Source organism: Choloepus didactylus, chromosome 2, assembly GCF_015220235.1.
Source record: "Choloepus didactylus isolate mChoDid1 chromosome 2, mChoDid1.pri, whole genome shotgun sequence".
In the NCBI taxonomy this organism is placed as follows: domain Eukaryota; kingdom Metazoa; phylum Chordata; class Mammalia; order Pilosa; family Megalonychidae; genus Choloepus; species Choloepus didactylus.
The window spans coordinates 82,026,963-82,035,462 of NC_051308.1; positions in this window are offsets into that span (position 1 = coordinate 82,026,963).

The following is an 8,500-nucleotide window of genomic DNA, read 5'->3' on the forward strand; positions in this document are numbered from 1 at the left end:
TCTTAGACAGCCAACGCGGCTTCCCCACCCACCCCCACCCCCACCCCCATCCCCATCCAGGGGAAAAGCTAGCCAAAGGAAGCTGTCTCCTCCCCCAGCTCAGGCAGTGCAGTTGCCATGGCCCCTTGAGCCAAACTCTCTCCCCTCTGCTTCCGTGCTCCCACCAGCCGGAGTCCAGGCAAGGCTGCCCACACTCCCACAAGGTCTGGGGCTGCCCAAGGGTCAGTAAGTCTTCCCTGGGAAAAACAGATGGAGTGGGCACCCAGGAGCCTCTCGAGGGAAATTCTTTCTATGTAACTTCCCTGGAGGTCTGAGAAGCCCATATCCGGAGGCCTTAGTTAAGCCCCTGGCAAGCAGGGAATGCAGAGCTGTTGTCCCTAGCCCTAGCACCAGCTGGTGACTGGGGCCCCGCAGCTCCCAGGGGGTCCTCGGTTCTGGTCCCACTGGGAGTCAGGCAGAGGAAATAGGAAGCCAAGAATCCCAATCAGTTTTACGGTTGATCGTCAGGAAACCCCTGCAGTTCACGCTCTCCGCCTGGGTGTCCAGTCAACAACTCACCCTTAACAGATTCAAAATAAAAATCCTCTCCTTCCTTCTCCTGCCAGTTCCTGCCCCCACCCAAATGGCACCTCCTCTCTGCGACTTCCCCATTTCTATAAATAACCCCACCATCCTGCCAGCCAACCACAGTCAACATGTTTTATTCCTCCTGGCCCCCAACCCTCCCTTCCATCCATCCCCACCCTCCTCCCCCCAAGCCCCGCACCCCAGTGTCCCTGCGGACACGGCCCCCTCACACGCCCTCACACGGCTCCATCTTTGCCCTCTCCACTACTTGCTGCAATGGTCTACCACCTTGGTCCCTGGCCACTGACCTCTTCTCCTTCAATCCCTTCCCTGCCAACGAGACCACTGCCCAGAAAAGCTCTGATCATGAGACTCTCATTAAAAACTCCCATTTGGCCCCCACCCCTCACTGAAGAAACTACAAACTCCCCAAGTGGCATTACGTCTCCACAAAATGGACCCAACTGGCCTCCCTAGCCTGACCTCCTTCCAAACGTCTCCCCACGTTCTGCTCTCGGCCCAGATCCCCAATGGACCCTGTGCCTTGGTGCCTGCTGTTTTCTCCATTTAGAAAGTCCTACCCTCACCCCCTTCCAAATGTCAAATCCTGATCATTCCTGGGGCCATTGCAGAGGCCTTCTCCATGAAGCCATTCCTGACCCCTCCCCAGCAGCATCCCAAATGGCTGTACATCTCCTTTGAATTCCCATCAAGCCCGGCTTTCCCTCTGTATGGCTGGCAGTAAGACTCAGTGGAGAATGCCTGGCCTTTGTTGTTCACTGGCCACAGTTTATTTGCTCTGTGATGTTGGGAGAATCCCTTGGCCTCTCTGGGCCATGGTTTCCCCACTCATCCCTTCAGGTCTGCTTGAGGACTAATAGTGACAAGACATAGTACAATGCCCAGGAACTTATAAACGCTCAAGAAGTAGTGGTGGAAACACAGTTTCGTCTCTCCCTTCTTTATGTGGCTCAGCCAAGCCAGCTGTGAGCCAGTCTGCTCTGTGTGCCAGCCTGCAGCCATGCCTGAATGGACACCTCCAATGAGCCCTGCTCATTTTCAGCCATCCATCTGCTGCATCTGGTGACCTTGCTCAGCGTTTTCTGAGCCACAGCCCAACCTTCCTCAAGGTGAACATAGCATCTCTGGCGGTGAGTGCGTTCCCTGCTCGCCTGCCCCAATCCTCACACCTGCTCACCAAACCCTCAGAGGCACGTTCTCCTCCAGAGCCCTGCAGGGCTGGCGCCATGACACATGTATCCACTTTGGGGCAGAACAGGGAACCCACCCCCACACCCTTGTAAAGTGCTTCCTGGAGCCGCCAAACTATGATCTTCAACTGACATTAGTGAGGGGGAGAAAAAAAATCATCCCACTTTGGTTGATACTAAATGAACCTATTTGCACCAAATTAATCACACTTAGCTTTATCACATCCTAATGTCTCTTCCAGCATCTCAGTCATGAATTAGTTTGTAACTCAGATTTTCTCGCTTCGAGGAAGGTAACGGTGATTAGTCCCACCTTCCAGATGGATCTGGAAGAGAGACTCTGGTAAGGCAGGTGACAGGACAGGTTACTGGGAGAACAGGATGGCGAGCCCACATCTCAGAGCCAGGGCTCGGGGTGTGTGTGTGTTGGGGGGTGGGAGGGGGACCATCATGTAGGGAGGGGAGTTAATTCTGAGTAGGCTCCAGGAATGGAGTCCGAGGGGCAAGGGCCGAGGGGGAGGATGCTTCCAACCGAAGGCTGATTTGTATTGTCCCCAGCAGAGAAAATAGATATGAATCAGGTCCACCCTGCTCCCCACAGACATGATTCTGTGTCCTTCCTGACTTCACTGCATGCAGAATGTGAGACCAGACAAAGAAGAATGACACCAGAGACACACCGCACACTCTTGTCATTGTTTTTTCTGCATCTGCTGCCTGGGGGGCTGCATGGAGGAGGAGCGATATTCTGCCACCTGGCAGGGGAAGCTCCTTGAAAGCCACTGTAAAATCCCTAAGGTGAACTTCTTTAAATTAGGGTAATTCCCTAATGCCCTAAGGGATGCACAATTGTACTCTCCGAGTGAACCACATCAAAGGGATATTTTGTCAATATGACTTTTTCTCCCCGCCCCTCGAAGCCATCACATTCCTTTTCAGAAGTCTGCTGGTCCTGGCAGCTCTGACCGCATCCAACCTGCACAGCTGCGGGGCTGGGCAAGCCGGGTGGGCCCCAGGCTGCTCTGACAGGAAGCCCCGCCACCCCCTCCTCCGTCACCTTCAGCCCGGCCCGGGAAGGGCTTCCAACCCACGCACTCTCGGTTCCTCTTTCCCAGAACGCAAACACGGCAGCGACATAACACACTGGACTTGGAGATATTTCTTTATTCTTTTCCCTCTTTGTGCTATTCACTTTTTCCTGTCCACACAGCTTTCCATTCCTGGCTTTCTCTTTCTTGTGCTCTCTTTCCCTTTTGGCTCTCTTATCCAGGCCCCAGAGCACCTATTCCTTCTGGACTTCTGTGCCTCAATCTCCTCCCCACCCCCCACCCCACCCCCCCTTATTTTCCCCTGAGTCCTCAGCCTGGCAGACCCTCCACCTGTTTCTGGTCCCATTTCAAGCTCCTCCTTCTCCTCAGTTTGGAGGAAACCTGGCCAGAGATGTTCCCTGTCCCCTCCCTCTTTCCCTCCCTTCCTCTCCTCACAGGCACACAAAAGGGGACAGAGGCACCAGATGGCCCCGTGCTAACAGAGGGGCTCACGGAGGCTGGCTGCCCACAGACGCCCCTGCTGGGCCTTCGAGCTCATCCAAGCTGCTGCCCGTCCCAGTGTGGGGGGAGCTGGCAGAGGAGCCAGGCACAGAGCCAGCCTCCTCAGCACAAGTCCAGGCCCCCTGCCCAGCCTGCCCCAGGGCTAGCCCGAGGAGGGGGCACACCTGCCAGCTGAAAAGTAGAGAGTGTCACCATGTATCAGAGCCCTGAGCACCAGAGGCAAGGAGGAGAGGCGTGACTGGCGTCCGCTCTTTCTATGGGATGAACTGTGTCAAGGAGGGGCCTCAGCAATGGGTGACTGGGCCACAGAGGAACTAACAATTCCCTCAATCCCCCCTCACCCCAAAAAAAGAAGGTTTGATGATGCTGCGTTTGATTTTAATGGCCATCAGTTATTACGTAATTACCTTGAGCCAGGTACTACACCAGATCACTTACAGAACTATCTCCAATCTTTGCAGTAGTCCTGCAGGGTAACTATTTTGGTCTCCATTTTACAGACAAGGAAATAGAGGCTCAGAGAGGTACATGACTTGCCTCAAGCAGCATCAGATAGCCAGTGAACACCTCAAAGCTCCTTTTCCAGTTCTTAAGATTCTCTAAGTTCTGCTAAGGTAATGTTCCGAGGTGGGTGCCCACTCTTTTTTTGCTCCAGATGCTCCACTAAGGCCTTCAGGAAGGCTGCACAGGGCAGAGTGGAAGCTTCCAATCCTGGCTGCCCATTGCCAGTGTCTCAGAGGCTTAAAAAAAAATCAAGATTCCAGGACCCCTCCTCAGGAGGGCCTGATGTATGTACATCCCACCTCTGCAGGAAACCTGGGTGTAGGAGCTGGCGCTGTGGAGCTGGGTGCAGTCACATGACTTTGGCAAAAGGTACTTTTATCCCTCAGAGCCTCATTTTCCTGGTATAAGAAAATGGAGATAATGGTGTTTACTTCACCAGCGTGTCATGAGCATTGTATGGTGCTTGGCAACATGCCAAGTGTGTGGTAGCTTCTCCCTTTCATTTCCCTTCAGAAACTTGAGATTCCAGAGTCCAGACTTCATAAAGAAAGCCAAGGAGAAAGGGGCGTAGCCCATGAATGCTGTTCGTGTTACGCTGTCCTTTGATTCAGGCCTTGATAAAATCCGTGTACCCTGACCCAAGGTCAGCTGGCTCCCACAGGGCTACGGGAACCGCTCGACACAGCCCAGCCGTGGACAGGGGATTTCCAGGGTTGGGACTTCTGCTGTCATAACTTCCATGGAAAGGGCTTGAAAGTAACCTACTCCACCTATAAAAGGTCAGTACCCATCCTTGCTGAGAGTTTCTGGAAACTTACTAGTCCATGAAACTGTTCCCAAGCCTTCCTTTCCTCATCCACCAAAGCCGCCCATGGCGCGGCCTCTTGCCCTCAGGTACAGGCCCTCTGGCCCTATCCAGCCACCACCGGCAACTCAGACCACTCTCTCCCATCAGCCCGGGCATCTCCTGGCTCCTGCCAAACCCTGCCTCCCCACTTTGAAATGCAATGACCTCCAAATGTGCCCTTCACTGTGAACACCAAGGGTTGAATTACGGTGAGGCTGGGCCTCCTCCCAATAGCCTGGGAGAGAACCTTTCCTTTTCATCCTTTTAATAGAGGAGAAGTGGGCTACAGAAAATGGCTGGAACTCTGAGCTACCCCTCCAAAGTGGATCCCACCCTACATCATTCTTACAAGCAACATGGTGGAGGTCCTATCATGTGGGCACCTTTCACATCACCCTCCTGAGAAATCGGAGGCAGGTGCCATGACCTTCACCTTATAGACGAGAAGACAGAGAAGTCATTCCCACAAGCTCCCACAGTTGGGGAGGGGTGGATCAGGAACTCAGGATTCAACCCCAGAAGTTCTGGATCCCAGACCAGAGCAGCTTTTATTCCACGGTGGCTTCCTCTTGAAAATCTCTCTTGAATCTATTTCTCTCCCTCTTCCCATCCTAATTCAAGCCACTATCCCCTCTCACCTGGGTCACTATACCAGCCTCCTAACTTAGTCTCCTGTTCCCATTCCTCGTGCCTACAATCCATTTTCTACAATGGCTGGAGTGGTCTTTTTAAGGTCATATTACTCCCCTACTGAATAGAAAATAAAATTAAACTCCTTACTGTGGCCCATGAAAAGCCCTGTGTGGTCTGGTGCCTCTTCACCTGGTATCTCATGTCCCCTGGGCCTCTACACTTCAGACACACCCGCCTCCTTTCTGTTCCTCAAGCTTTTTCCTACCATGGGCTCTTCGCACTTGATTTCCCTTCTTCTCTCCTCTTGTCACTGTATGTTACTCTATTTTATTTCCTTCATAGCACTTATAACTATCTGGAAGTATTTTGTTCATTTACTTATTGGATTTTTCGTTTGTCTGTCTGTCTCTGGTACCCAAGCCCTCACCCACAGTGTAACCTTCACAAGAGAACCTTGTCATGTTCCCCATGGCATTCCCGTGCCTGGAGCAGCACCTGGCAAATTGCAGGTGAATAAATGAATGCTAAGACCTCAGAGGAGTGAATGCGTAAATTGCGCAGAGTTTCTATTTGGGTTGATCGGAAAGTTTTACTCACAAAGGTGGTGATGGTAGCACAACATCGTGAACGTAATTAACAGCACTGAATTATATATGTGAATGCAGTTAAAGGGGGAAATTTTAGATTGTATATATGCTACTAGAATAAAAAAATTGGAAAAAAAAACTAAGACTGTACAACACAGTGAACCCTATTGTAAACGATGAACTACAGTTAATAGTACAATTATTAAAATGTTCTCTCATGAATTGTAAGCCTAATGCAAGGTGTTAATAATAGGGTAGTATATGAGAACTCTGCATTTTATGCATGGTTTTCCTATAAACCTACAACTTCTCTAATAAAAAAAAATTTTTTTTAAAGAATACTCCAGAGTTGATGAGCTGAAAAGCAGGCTGTCGGAGGAGAGGGAAGCTGGGGGAGTCTCGCCTGCAATATAGAAACGTTGCTTATAATGAGCTCCACAGTCAGCCAGGCAGGAGGGCACATCAGATCTGGAACGTCAGGAAGGCCGGTCAATGGTCTGGCTGGGGCAGGAGAACTACTTGGAAATTGGAAGGGTAAAGAAAGGAGAATACAAATGTTGAGTTTGAGGTGGTGGTGATTTTTTTAAAGAGCACTCACGGGGATTTCTGTGGCAGCTCAACATGAGCAAACACCAAATAGAGGAACTGGAAGAATGGAGACAGCTGGATGCTATGGGCTAAAGTGGAAGAGGCTCCCCAGAGCTTGTTGTCACGTGTGTGGGCTCAGGGAGGCCTCCTCCAAAGAAAGGTAAAAGGAAAGAAGGAGCAGGAGAAACAGCAGCAGCGAACAAGGCAGCTCAGTGACCATAAGTGGGAATAGCTAGTTTCCAGAAGACCTTTACAGTGAAGGTCACACGGGGAAATCTCTGCCGATATTCATAGCATGCACCCTGACTCCAGAGAGTGTGGGTGTAGACAGGGAGAGAGTGGGCAATCCAGCACCACTGTGAAAATGCTCACGTGTCTCTTTGCCCCTGGTGCCCTCCTGGCTCCTCCAGCCAGGGCCGAGCCCTTCCTGTGCGGAAACCTGTGTTTGGCTGTGCTTCTCCCCCTGCAGGCTGTTTCCCTGGGGATGTGCAGTCTCGGGATAAATGTGGCACTTCTCTCCAGAGCATCAATTTTTTTTAAATTCAGTTTTATTGAGATATATTCACATACCGTACAATCATTCATGGTGTACAATCAACTGTTCACAGTACGATCATATAGTTGTGCATTCATCACCCCAATTTATTTTTGAACATTTTCCTTACACCAGAAAAAAAACAGAATAAGAATAAAAAATAAAAGTAAAAAAGAATACCCAAATAATCCCCCACATCCCACCCTATTTTTCATTTAGTTTTTATTCCCATTTTTCTACTCATCCATCCATACACTGGATAAAGGGAGTGCGATCCACAGGGTTTTTACAATCACACCATAATTGTAATCTACATTGTTATACAACCATCTTCAAGAGTCAAGGCTACTGGTTTGGAGTTTGGTAGTTTCAGGTATTTACTTCTAGCTATTCCAATACATTAAAACCTAAAAAGCGTTATCTATATTGTGCACAGGAATGCCCACCAGAGTGACCTCTTGATTCCATTTGAGATCTCTCAGCCACTGAAGCTTTAGTCCATTTCATTTCACATCCTCCTTTTTGTCAAGAAGATATTCTCAATCCCATGATGCTGGATCCATATTCATCCCTGGGAATCATATCCTGCGTTGCCAGGGAGATTTACACCCCTGGGAGTCAGGTCCCACCTAGGGAGGAGGTCCAGAGCATCAGTTTTACTTGATTATTTGGTGGGAGGCATTGTTTCTGTTAAGCAAACAAGAATTTATTTCGCAATAGATGCAACATGTACACGAATTTTTAAAACAAAGTATCTTTCAGAAATTTCACACCTGTAGTAGCCGTTTTAAGCTATCCAAGGGGTATTCACTCCTTCCTGTTGTGTGGAGGTGTCACAAGGAAGGGTTGGGAACATGGGCTCTGGAACCAGATTGCCTGGGTGTGGCCTTACTCGACCACTCCATGCCTCAGTTTCCCCATCTGTAAAATGTATGGCACTAGTACTTACCTCACAGAGCTGAGCTTATATGTGCAAAGTACTTAGAACAGTGCCTGGCATATGGTCGGCACTAGCTAAGCATCCGCTATTATTACTGCTCCAGGAGGAAGAGCGAAAAGTGCCATGACAGACATCAGAGCCCTTGATCGTGGATTCCATGCCATGCTGAACTACCTTTTCTCCCCAACAAGAGCACTGGTAACTTTGGGTGTGAGGACAGTGCTCTGGCTCTTGGGCACAGCTGATGAGGAACAGGCACCAGCCGCTATGCTCATCGTCCAGAGAGATAGAGATGTAAGATCAAGCCTTTTAGCCCCAGCATCTTGGCAAGTCAGGAGGAATTTAAGTGGGCTCCTGGCCTTAGCCCTTACCTTGCGAAAAGCACCAGGGCTCTCATGCCTCAGGGCTCTGCTCCATGTGACTGCCCTTACAAGGAAGACACGTCCCTGTTGTTCACCACCATTCTCTTCCCCTTTCCTACCTACCCCTACTCGTAATCAGAAAAAATCTGTTTCTTTGATTAATCGACTGAACCATA